This window comes from Rana temporaria, chromosome 9 (assembly GCF_905171775.1).
Source record: "Rana temporaria chromosome 9, aRanTem1.1, whole genome shotgun sequence".
Taxonomy (NCBI): domain Eukaryota; kingdom Metazoa; phylum Chordata; class Amphibia; order Anura; family Ranidae; genus Rana; species Rana temporaria.
The window spans coordinates 162524588-162538076 of NC_053497.1; positions in this window are offsets into that span (position 1 = coordinate 162524588).

Consider the following 13489-nt stretch of genomic DNA (forward strand, 5'->3'; position numbering starts at 1 on the left):
AATATGCAATCGTTTTACCTCCTCGGTTCCTCGGCCTCGTCCTGTCCAGGTGGGCGATCATGAAGAGTACGAGGTGAGCGATATCCTGGACTCACGCTTGGTCCGTGGCCGGTTGCAGTTCTTGGTCCACTGGCGTGGGTATGGTCCAGAGGAGCGTTCCTGGGTGCCTTCCGCAGATGTTCATGCTCCTGTCCTCCTCCGAGCCTTCCACGCGCGCTTTCCCCAGAAGCCGTATTTTGCGCTGCGGAGGAGGGGCCCTTGAGGGGGAGGTACTGTCATGGTCTTACCTCTTTGCAGGCTTCTCTTCACTGACATGTGCTGGGAGCCATCTTGCTTCATGGGGTTCTTGTAACCTGCCTCACCCTGCGGCTCCTCCCTCCCACTGGGAGGAGCTGACTACTCAGCATATATATATCACGGCAGCTGTAGCATTTCCTTGCTTGGGCCTCTCGTCTGATACCTCATCTATGATCGTGCTGCTTGCTCCTGGTGACCAACCCGGCTACGGATGTTCCTTCTGGTTCCTGATTCCCGGCTTCGTTTCACCCCGTCTCTGGCTACAGACTCCGGCTTGGCTGACTTCCATCCCTGGCTATCGACCCTGGCTTTGTTGGACGACTCTTCTGGCGGTTTCGATCGTCAGCATGGACTTTGATCTTGCTTTTTGATTTTCAATAAAATCCCCTTATTCATTTATTTGTGTTGTATGTCCGATTCATGCTTCCATGACAAGTGCCATTGGCAGCCAAGTAACCCGGAAGTGACGTCATCCGTGTTTACATTGCGGAGACTGAATCAAAGTCGTTTACGGCTCTAAACAATGAAAACATGACCTGTTGGGGCGCCTTGAGGACTGGAGTTGAGAAACACTGCCTTAGAGATTAGCAGCAGGCACTCTGATTAACCACTTGCCGCCTGCCCACCGTCAAATGACGGCTGGGCGGTGCAGCTCTTGTTCTGGGTGGACATCATATGATGGCCGCCCAGAACGAGCGCTCTCACGTGCCCCCGGGGGCGAGCAGCATAGTGATCACACCGTGTTGCTAGGACACAGCACGACCCCGATCTGTGTAAAGAATGGCGGCTCTTTACCCATGTGATCGGCTGTGACCAATCACAGCCAGTCACATGTAAGCACGGAGATGCCGGTAAAATCGGTGCTCCTCACCTCACACTGACAGAGTGAGGAGAAGAGAGATGATCAGCGGCCAGGGGACAGGGACAGGTATGTAATGAGGGCACTGATCATCAGTGCCCTGATTACAATTAAGTGCCCACCAGTGACCGCAATGATTGCCCACCACTGCCAGCAATCGGTGCCCACAATTGCCACAAATCTGTGCCCAAAAGTTTCAGCAATCAGTGCCCACAAGTAATGGCAGTCAGTGCTGCCTATCAATGCCACCCATCAATGCCACCTATCCATGCCGCCTATCTGTGCCCCTCAGTGCTGCCTCTCTGTGCCCAGTGCCCCCCATCAGTGCTGCCTATCAGTTCCTATAAATGCAGCATATTCGTGCCTCCTTATCAGTGCCACCTAATCAGTGCCCATAAGTGCTGCCTCATCAGTGCCCATAAGTGTCACCTCATCGGTAAAGGAGAAAAATTACTTATTCACAACATTTACTGACAGAAACTAAGAAAATATTTTTATTTTTTTTGGAAAAAATAAAAAACTTAGGAGTGATTAAATACCAAAAAAGAAAGTGATATACCAACATAGAGGTTGCTCCCAGAAGTTCGAGAAGCTGTGGGGCAGGTGGCTAGATGTACCGGGCTTGGCACCGGTGGACCTGGTCACGGGTAGGTTACTCGGTTTGAGCACTCCAACTTGATTTCTATACTGTCAATGTGATCGGGCTAAGGGACGGGAGAAGCATTTATGTGGGGAGGGGGAGGCCGGGGGGGGGGGGCCGGGACTGGATGGGACTGGATTTTGTCATATGGGTTGATGATGTAAGGCTAGGGTTTACCAAAGCTGAAATGTGTAATGGATTGCTGTTCAATGATCTATGACTGGAAGTATTCTCGATGTATGTAAATTTCTTTTGGTGCTTCAATAAACCTTTATTTTGGATTAAAAAAAAAAATACCAAAAAAGAAAATTGGATCCGAGAATGGCGCTTAATCTCAAATACAACAAACAAGCGCTCATGAAATCCTGCACCAGATTGGATACTATGCAACCATTGCTGGATAAAGCTGCTATTTTAAACTCAGGTTTACTGTAAGCCTGATAAAACAATAATAGTATAAAGGTCAATATGAATACAAATACATAAAATATTAATATAGACCAGGTAGTGCTTTAGCATGAATATATAAACATGTTTTCTGATGGTACAAAGTCCATATAGTGAGATCGCAAACAAAATTGGAAAGGGTTGGTATGTATAAATAGTCCACTTAATCCCAGAGAGAGAGAAGCAGAAAGAAATCTTGCTACAGTCCTGTATGTCACCACCACACACGTGCTCAAAGACAATCGAGGGGGTTGTGCAGATAGAAGCCCCCTCCTGTCTAAACTCTTACCCCAGGGATAAGAACTGCAGGCATATAAATGTAAAGACGATCTCCAGCAGGTGTCTCCAATCTCTCACAAATGGTCACACTGATCCCTAAGGCCTCGTACACACGGTCTGATGGTTGTACACACCATCAGACCAAAATCCCAGCGGACAGAGAACGTAGTGACGTATACGACACCGATGCTCTCTGACGCGGAAGTTCAATGCTTCCACGCATGCGTCGAATCACTTCGACGCATGCGTGGGATTTTGGGCGAGCGGACATGTCCGATGAGTCGTACTGACCATCGGACATGTCCGACGGCCAGGCTTCCAGCAGACAAGTTTCTTAGCATGCTAAGAAACTTTTGTCCGCTGGAAACCTGTCCGCTAGGCCGGAAAACTGTCCGGTCAGCCCTACACACGACCAAACATGTCCGCGGAAACTGGTCCGCGGACCAGTTTCAGCGGACATGTTCCGTCGTGTGTACAAGGCCTCAGAGTTCAATCAGAGTGTCCTTCCTCTCTTTCCTTTTTTTAAAAGACTACAACTTACCAGGCAGCAGATATATAAAGAACACTGCTAACTTGCATGTTCTTGTGTGAAAAATGAACAAAGAAAAATATATATATAAAAAATGACAGAAAACTATATAATATCCCACCTTACTGTCACATCAAGAGAAACACATCTCTCTCAGAGTAGACGCTGGATAGGTGCATCACACTATATTCTCATATGTGCATCACTACTACTACTACAACCTATGAGATGATTGAAAAATTGAAAGATTAAATTAAAATATTAAAAAAATTATTAATTCTGGAGATAAAGATACAAAACTCTAAATAGGTTATATAACCTCAGACAACCGCTAATTAACAAGTATTCATTAGAAGACTTCAGTGGTCGCTGATAAAACAGTTAAATTAAATAGTATTTATTAAATATATTCATTAAATATATCCACCAAGTTTCACTTTTGGATATTTCTCTCACCATATTAGAACCTCTCCAGTTTGGAAATATCCTGTCTATACCCCAGAATTTCAAACCTGGGGGGTCACAGTTGTGGTATTTTCTAAAATGAAGAGATACTCCATGGAATTTAAAACCTATTTCTATATTGTGGATATTGTAACGTTACGCCAAATTCGATTCAGGTTTATGGATCGCAACTGCGGAGACTTCTCAGGTTCGAACTCAGGTTTCACTCTTAACTCAGTTAAGAGTTTGGGTTCTATCATCACAGCCTCAGTAAAGTAAATAGTGCTTATTCCAGCATAAGCAACATAAAAGTAAATCTTGGTATTACTGGTATAGAACTGGTATAGGGATGAGTGTAGACGCAGTACTGGGACTGCACACTAGGGGTCAGGAGTGAACTCAGTGTTACTGGTATTGTACAGACAGGACTGGGTTCCTTATGGACAAATTAGTCTACATATCATAGTTCAATGGTTAGTACTAATAGTAACCGACATCATAGACAGAGCACAATGGTGAGGATATCTGTAGCAGTGAAGATAAACTTGAATGCTGTAGTTGAGACACTAGGGGTGCTCTATAGTACTCAATAGTATTAGCAGTGCACACAGGCATGGAAGCAACGTCAGGCATGTAAAACAATGCAGGTATTGGTATCTATAGCAGTGAGCATAACATGTGAGCTGCAGTTTAAAGCGGGGGTTCACCCTATAAAAAAAAAAAAAAAAAAAATCGTATATTGAAGATTCCGACTCCCCGCAGGGAATGGGCGTTCCTATCCAGAGGAAAGGTGATTGAAGGCCGGCTCTGGCACGTCACGCTTCTCCGGAAATAGCCGAAATAGGACTTGGCTCTTCACGGCGCCTGCGCATAGTCTGTGCGCAGGCGCCGTATAGCGCCGTGAAGAGCCAAGACCTACTCCGGCTGTCTTCGGGGAGCGTGACGTGCCAGAGCCGGCCGTCAATCACCTTCCCTCTGGATAGGAACGCCCATTCCCTGCGGGGAGTCGGAATCTTCAATATACGATTGCACAGTGAGTACCGGGCTAAAAAAATAAATACAGGCATACTATAGCTTGCGCTACTATGCCTAATTTTATGCTAAAATGTTGTTATGGAGGATGAACCACCGCTTTAACTTGAGTGGAACTCCTTAGTACTTTAGCAATGAGCACAGGCTTGAAAGCAAAGTGACAAGCATGGAGAGCAGAGCATAGTAATTGATATCTATAGCAATGAACTTTAACATGAAAGCTTTAGTTGAGACTTTAGTGAACCTCCATAGTACTTGATAAGATTAGCATAGCAATGAACATAACTTGGAAGCAAGCGGCAAGTATGGAGATCAGCGTTTAGTAATTAGTTTTCTATAGTAGAGTACTTGCGGTTGCAGATAGCTGGGCATGGATGAGCGTCCTGGGAGCCTGGACCTGGTTGCTGTGAGCTGTAGCGAACAAGGAGTCCTGGTAGTCCAGTTCAGGAAGCTGGAGCTCAGATCAGGTGAGTCTGGAAGCCCAGCTGGCGTACTGTCAGCAATAGAGGAACACCATTCTGTCAGTGCTGGGAGTTTAAATAGGCCGCACAGGAACGAACCAGGAAGTACCACTAGGTGGAGCACCTCCGCAACCACCGTGGAGAGCAAGGCTGCAGGAGGTGAGAGGATATTTGGAAAGAAGGAAGAGAGTTGACTGGGAAAGAAGCAACTAAAGTTGTATTTAGTGCAAAGTTATTGGTGTGACGTTACATAGCCCCCTCCTCAAGGGAGCCCCCCCCCCAGGGGCTCCGACGACCAGACGGGTGACTAGGGTACCTGTGATGGAAGAGCTTGATCAAACGAGGAGCATGAACATGTGAAGCATCTTCCCAAGAGTCATCTTGAGGCCCATAGCCTTTCCAGCGTATTAAATATTGTATAGTCTGTGCGCAGGCGCCGTATAGCGCCGTGAAGAGCCAAGACCTACTCCGGCTGTCTTCGGGGAGCGTGACGTGCCAGAGCCGGCCGTCAATCACCTTCCCTCTGGATAGGAACGCCCATTCCCTGCGGGGAGTCGGAATCTTCAATATACGATTGCACAGTGAGTACCGGGCTAAAAAAATAAATACAGGCATACTATAGCTTGCGCTACTATGCCTAATTTTATGCTAAAATGTTGTTATGGAGGATGAACCACCGCTTTAACTTGAGTGGAACTCCTTAGTACTTTAGCAATGAGCACAGGCTTGAAAGCAAAGTGACAAGCATGGAGAGCAGAGCATAGTAATTGATATCTATAGCAATGAACTTTAACATGAAAGCTTTAGTTGAGACTTTAGTGAACCTCCATAGTACTTGATAAGATTAGCATAGCAATGAACATAACTTGGAAGCAAGCGGCAAGTATGGAGATCAGCGTTTAGTAATTAGTTTTCTATAGTAGAGTACTTGCGGTTGCAGATAGCTGGGCATGGATGAGCGTCCTGGGAGCCTGGACCTGGTTGCTGTGAGCTGTAGCGAACAAGGAGTCCTGGTAGTCCAGTTCAGGAAGCTGGAGCTCAGATCAGGTGAGTCTGGAAGCCCAGCTGGCGTACTGTCAGCAATAGAGGAACACCATTCTGTCAGTGCTGGGAGTTTAAATAGGCCGCACAGGAACGAACCAGGAAGTACCACTAGGTGGAGCACCTCCGCAACCACCGTGGAGAGCAAGGCTGCAGGAGGTGAGAGGATATTTGGAAAGAAGGAAGAGAGTTGACTGGGAAAGAAGCAACTAAAGTTGTATTTAGTGCAAAGTTATTGGTGTGACGTTACATAGCCCCCTCCTCAAGGGAGCCCCCCCCCCAGGGGCTCCGACGACCAGACGGGTGACTAGGGTACCTGTGATGGAAGAGCTTGATCAAACGAGGAGCATGAACATGTGAAGCATCTTCCCAAGAGTCATCTTGAGGCCCATAGCCTTTCCAGCGTATTAAATATTGTAGAGTAGATCCCCGCTTTCTGGAATCTAAAATCTTCTCTACTATGTATTCAATTTCACCCACTACCTCTACAGGAGGAGGAGGTCGTGGGACTCTGCCAGGAAATGGATTGGGTTTGAAGGGTTTGATGAGAGAGACGTGGAACGAAGGGTGTATCTTCCAATCCGGAGGTAACTTGAGTTTTACAGCGTTGCTGTTGATTATTTGTAGAATTGGGAAGGGATCGACAAACTGACAGCCAAGTTTTTTGGAAGGGACCTTGAGACGTAAGTTACGAGTAGACAACCAAACTATATCTCCCACTTTATATGAAGGGGGATTTGTTCTATGTGCATGTTTGCTACAGGTGCAAATTTCACAAGAAGAAACATAGTCTTGTATAGTTTTAGTCATACCAGGCCACCAGTAATTCCTTTTTACCAGGTGGATAGTCTTTGTAATGCCAGGGTGACCAGCCAAGGGGCTGTCATGAAGTTGTTTAAGGAGTAGAAGATGTAACATAGGTGAAATATAAAGCTGGTTGTTATGGGTGTTTAACCCATTAGGTTGCTTAATGAGTCCATCGGGTAACGTGGGATCATCGGAGGTATCTTGAATGAGTAGTTGTTTGAAACTAGTGGTATCCCCGATGAAACGGTTCGAAGGGAAAATAGGAAGAGGTAGAACATCAGCGAAGTCCTGCAGATAGACTGGAAGATCCGAAGAGTGAGCCTTAGCTACAAGGATGGGAGAGGTAGGATAGCAGGTGTCTTTACAATAAGTGGACTGTAGCTGGGGAGTGCCATTGTTCCATTGGAAAGTGGGTTGATGGAGTAGTAACCACGGAAGTCCAAGTACTATAGGATAGAGCGGTGAGGGGATGATATCAAAAACGAGAGACTCAGTATGACCTTCAGCACAAGTGACTAACAAAGAATGTGTTTGAGTAGTAACTGGACCTGTGGAAGAAGTAGAACCATCTATGAAGGTAACTGAAAGAGGAGTATGTTTAGTCACCCATGGAATCTTCTTGGAATGAACTAGGCCAGTGTTAATAAAGTTGCCACAGGCTCCAGTATCAACCATAGCATCAACGGTGATCCTTTCGTGGTCCCACTGTAGAGTAAGAGGAATGAAAATGTGTCACGAAAGATGATCCAGAGGTCTTGCTGTCAATAGTAACACCAGGGAAGTTTTGCCCCGACGCATGCTCGTTGGCGCGCGTTTGCGTGCGCATGCGCGCATCAATGTGCCCGGTGCACGTGGCGGCATGCGTGGCGCGCGCGGCGGGAGCGCGCGAGCGCGGTGACGGCGTTTGGTGCCAAAGGACGCTATTTAAACAAGTCTGGTGCTCCTCCATCTTGCTGACCAGTCTACAGCGTTTACCTGAGAATCTGCACCTGTTTGATCTCCTGTTACCTGACCCGGCTTCCTGTGACCTTCCTTGCCTGCTACCTGCCTTCGACCCCGGCTTCACCTGACTACCGCTTCTGCTCAACCCCTGGCTCTGTTCCTGCCCGCCTGCGAAACCGACCCGGCTTGGACTTTGACCACTCTCTGAACTTACCTTGGTTCCAGAACCACTTACCGGTGCTTCGCCCGGCTTACTTACCTGCCTGATTCCTGTACCTACAGAGTGCCTTCCCACCGTTCCTGTCTGCTGCTGGTACCTCACCTGGACCCGCTTACGCCTGCCTGCTGCCACTTCCGGTCCGCTACCCAGCTTACCATCAGGCACTTGTGCCCCTCCGGACTCTTGACCCTCTGTCTACACTACCAGGAGGTCCTGAGTCGGAGGCTTACGAGAGGCCGCTCCCTGCACGTTGAGCTCCATAACCAGGTACGTGACAGTACTGGTCAGCCATGTCTGAGCCCACGCAGGGAGCGTCGCCCATGGAGGACTTATGCCGCCATCTGGATGGCCTCACCACTGCCGTAAGAAACCTGCAGGAGGGATACACCCGTCTGGAAGGACGTGTCCAGACCCTGGCTGCGGCAGCCCCCGCAGCATGCGGATCCTCTGCTCCCCCGTCGGTAGTAATGTTGCCACCGGAACCCAGGGTCCCCACTCCGGAAAGGTTTTCTGGGGACCGCAGCAAGTACAGGGCCTTTCGCAATGCCTGCCAACTGTTCTTTGCCCTGCAACCCAGGACTTTTTCACTGGAGGCCACAAAAGTGGGCTTCGTCATTGCCCTACTATCCGGCGAGCCCCAAACCTGGGGACACCGTCTTCTGGAACGGAAAGAAGAAAGCCTTAATCAGCTGGATACATTCTTCCAGGCCATGGACCTTATCTATGAGGATACCCAATTAACGGCCTCCGCGGAAGCGGCTTTGTGCGCACTACAACAGGGGCGCAGGGCGGTAGAGGACTATGTGGCAGAGTTCAGACAATGGAGTTCCGATACTAACTGGAATGATGCCACTCTGCGCCACCAATTCCGTATGGGTCTGTCAGAACCACTAAAGGATGAACTGGCCCGAGTGGGCATCCCCGCAACATTGGAAGCCTTAATTCTTCTGTCAGTTCAGATTGACAGACGTTTAAGGGAACGGCGGGCTGAGCGCACATCCGGCCCCGCACGCCCAGTGTGGATGATGCCACCAGTATCAAGTTCTCCTTATCCACCTCCTCCAAATCCTGTACCAGCCTCCACCGATACCTCAGAGCCCATGCAACTGGGCGTATTTCGGCCATCACTGACCCCGGAAGAGCGCCAACGGTGCAGGGCTAACAACCTTTGCCTGTACTGCGGGGAATCCGGGCATTACGTAAGGACTTGCCCCACCAAGTTCCGTAAGTCTACCATTATCCCACCTGCTCTCTCTTCCACTTTGTGTAGCAATAATACTCACCTGGCTATTTCCATTTCCCTGCAGCTCCCAGGAAGGAACGTTCGGGCCCCCGCTATCATTAATTCGGGTGCCTGCAGCGGCTTCATGGACGCATCTTTTGCCATCAGACATGGAGTTCCTCTTCGACCCAGGCACCAGGAACTCGCCGTCCATCTAGCCGATGGATCCGCCATTAGATCCGGCCCTGTTACTCAAGAGACAGTCCCGTTCTATGCCCTCATCCTCAACAACCATTGGGAGTTACTCTGCCTGGACATTATAGAATCCCCAATGTTTCCCATCATTTTGGGCATGCCCTGGTTGAGGGTTCATAACCCGCAGATTAACTGGGAGTCTGGAAAGATCCACTTCTCTTCTTCCTATTGTCACCAACATTGTCTCCAAGAACCTACAGCCTCTTCTTCTCATTTGCTGTGCCTGGAAACTGAAACTGAAAACCGCCAGCTAGTTCCGGAGTCATGCCACAACTTCTTGGATGTGTTCAGTCAAAAGGGCGCCGAGACTTTACCACCACATAGGCCCTATGACTGTCCAATTGAACTTCTCCCCGGGGCAGAAATCCCATTTGGGAGAATATTTCCCTTAACCGAACTGGAACTAGGCACCCTTAAGTCTTATATAGACGAAAATCTAGAAAAGGGCTTCATACGACCTTCAACATCCCCCGCTGGAGCTGGAATATTTTTCGTGGAGAAGAAAGACCATTCTCTACGCCCCTGCGTAGACTATCGGGATCTGAACAAAATCACGATCAAAAATAGGTACCCCCTTCCTTTGGTTCCTGAACTATTCCAGAGACTTGGAACCGCTGTTATTTTCACCAAGCTTGACCTTCGCGGGGCCTACAACCTTGTCCATATTAGAGACGGCGACGAGTGGAAAACTGGGTTCCGCACTCGATTCGGACACTTCGAGTATCTGGTTATGCCCTTCGGCCTGTGCAACGCCCCTGCCACCTTTCAACATTTCATTAACGACATATTCAGAGACTACCTTGACTTGTTCGTTATAATCTACTTAGATGACATCCTGATCTTTTCCTCCTCTCTGTCAGACCATCGGAAGCATGTCCAAAAGGTATTAGCCCGACTCCGCCAACACAGTCTTTACGCCAAAGCCGAAAAGTGTAAATTTGAACGCGAGAGCATTCAATTTCTAGGATTAATAATTTCAGTAGAGGGCGTCAGAATGGACCCCTAAAAGGTTACAGCTATCACGGACTGGCCTGCTCCCTGCGACAAGAAAGTGGTTCAGCGCTTTGTAGGTTTTGCAAATTTTTACCACAAGTTCATTAAAGGCTTCTCCTCCATCATCGCTCCCATCACAAGTTTGACTAAGCAAGGCACTCGGTTCCAGTGGTCCCTTGGAGCTCAAGCTGCTTTTTCTACCCTGAAGGGTTTGTTCGTCTCGGCTTCTATCCTGAAACATCCGGATCCAGCCTTACCCTACATTTTGGAAGTTGATGCCTCCGAGGTAGCTGTCGGTGCAGTGCTTTCCCAGAGACAGGGACCAAAGTCCTTATTACATCCAGTTGCGTTCTTCTCACGTAAACTATCGGAAGCCGAGAGAAACTACGATGTCGGAGACAGAGAGCTTTTGGCGATTAAGGCCGCTCTTGAGGAGTGGCGATACCTCTTGGAGGGCGCAGCACATCCTATTTTGATCTATACAGATCATAAAAATGTTGAGTATCTGAAGGTTGCTAAGAGACTGAAGCCACGACAGGCCCGGTGGGCACTCTTTTTTACCAGGTTTTCCTTTCACATTACCTATAGACCTGGATCTAAGAACACTAAACCGGACGCACTTTCCCGGATGTTTAATGGGCCTGAAGCCCCTTCATCTCCAGACACCATCCTAGCACCCGGCAACTTCCTCATGCTACAGGAGGACCTCCTGTCCCAGATTAAACAGGCTTCCTCAGACGTTTCCCTGTCATCAGATCCAGGCTTACTGCTAAAAGACGACCTGTTGTGGAATAAGGATAGGATCTTTGTGCTTTAGCAGCTACCGGTAGCGGTCCTCAAATCCTGTCACAACCACAAATTAGCCGGCCACTTCGGTATTCACAAGACGTCAGAGCTCCTCCAGCGCACCTTCTGGTGGCCACAGTTACCTCGGGACTGCAGAAGCTATGTGGAATCCTGTACCACCTGTATCCAAAACAAAGGCAGTAGAACCAGAGCCTGGGGGTTACTAAAACCATTGCCTGTTCCAGAGAAACCATGGAGGATGATATCCATGGATTTTATTGTCGAGCTACCACCATCAGAAGATTATACCGCCATCTTCGTGGTGGTGGATAGGCTGACCAAGTTGGCTCACTTTTTGCCCATGATAGGAACACCTTCTGCTTCTGAGACGGCAAGAATCTTTATCAAAGAGATAGTGAGACTCCATGGTGTACCCGCAAACGTCGTGTCTGACCGGGGGGTGCAATTCACCTCAAGATTTTGGAAAGCACTCTGGGGAGCCCTGGAAATTGGACTGTCTTTCTCATCTGCATACCATCCGCAGTCCAATGGTCAGACCGAGCGTACTAACCAGACGCTGGAGCAATATCTGTGCTGCTTCTCTAGTTTTGCTCAGGACGATTGGGCCTCTCTATTGCCCATTGCAGAATTTGCTTATAATAACTCTGTCCATTCCGCTACCAACCAGTCTCCATTCTTTGCTAACTATGGTTTTCACCCTCTGTTCCTATCCAATAACATACCAGAATGCTCAGTACCGACTGTTCAAGAAACTTTGGACTTCTTCTCTACTAATAATAAATTACTGCAGGAGACAATGGCAAAGACCCAAGAACGCAATAAGGAGGTGTTCGACAGGAGGAGGAGAGGAGAACTTGACCTTGCACCAGGAGACCAAGTTTGGTTGTCCACCCTAAATTTAAAATTGGCTTGTCCTTCCAAGAAACTTGGTCCCAAGTTTGTGGGTCCCTTCCCGATACTCAGGAAGATCAATGAAGTGGCCTACGAGTTGAAGCTACCTGCCTCCTACCGGATTCATCCAGTTTTTCATGTGGCATTGCTCAGAACCACTGTCCCGGATCCCTTCATCAACCGGAATACCGGTCCTCCTAAACCGGTACTTATTGACGGTAAAGAGGAATTCGAAGTGGAATCTATCCTGGATTGTAGGAAGAGACGTAACCAGGTCCAATACCTGGTGAAATGGAAGGGCTATGGCCCGGAGGAGAATTCCTGGGAGCCAGAGGCCAATATTCATGCAGAGAGACTGATCCTGGCTTTTAAGAGAACTCACCCAAGGAAGTTGGCCCAGTTGGGCATCCGGAGGCTGCCCGTAGAGGGGGGGCAATGTCACGAAAGACGATCCAGAGGTCTTGCTGTCAATAGTAACAGCAGGGAAGTTTTGCCCCGACGCATGCGCGTTGGCGCGCGTTTGCGCGCGCATGCGCGCATCAATGTGCCCGGTGCTCGCGACGGTGCGCGGTGATGGCGTTTGGCGCCAAAGGATGCTATTTAAACAAGTCTGGTGCTTCTCCATCTTGCTGACCAGTCTACAGCGTTTACCTGAGAATCTGCACCTGTTACCTGTTTGATCTCCTGTTACCTGACCCGGCTTCCTGTGACCTTCCTTGCCTGCTACCTGCCTTCGACCCCGGCTTCACCTGACTACCGCTTCTGCTCAACCCCTGGCTCTGTTCCTGCCCGCCTGTGATACCGACCCGGCTTGGACTTTGACCACTCTCTGAACTTACCTTGGTTCCAGAACCACTTACCGGTGCTTTGCCCGGCTTACTTACCTGCCTGATTCCTGTACCTACAGAGTGCCTTTCCACCGTTCCTGTCTGCTGCTGGTACCTCACCTGGACCCGCTTACGCCTGCCTGCTGCCACTTCCGGTCCGCTACCCAGCTTACCATCAGGCACTTGTGCCCCTTCCGGACTCTTGACCCTCTGTCTACACTACCAGGAGGTCCTGAGTCGGAGGCTTACGAGAGGCCGCTCCCTGCACGTTGAGCTCCATAACCAGGTACGTGACAAAATGTAGCGATTAGTTATGGTCTGAGATCGATTGTGCTTACTGATATGTGATATACTACCTCCAGACTTCTTTGAGAGAAGTGGGCAGCAAGAAACTGAATGGTCAGAGCCAGCACAGTATAAGCAGAGGTTTTGAACTCTCCTTCTTTGTTTCTCCTTAGGGGATAGGGGCCCCCTGATTGCCCCAATGTCCATGGGT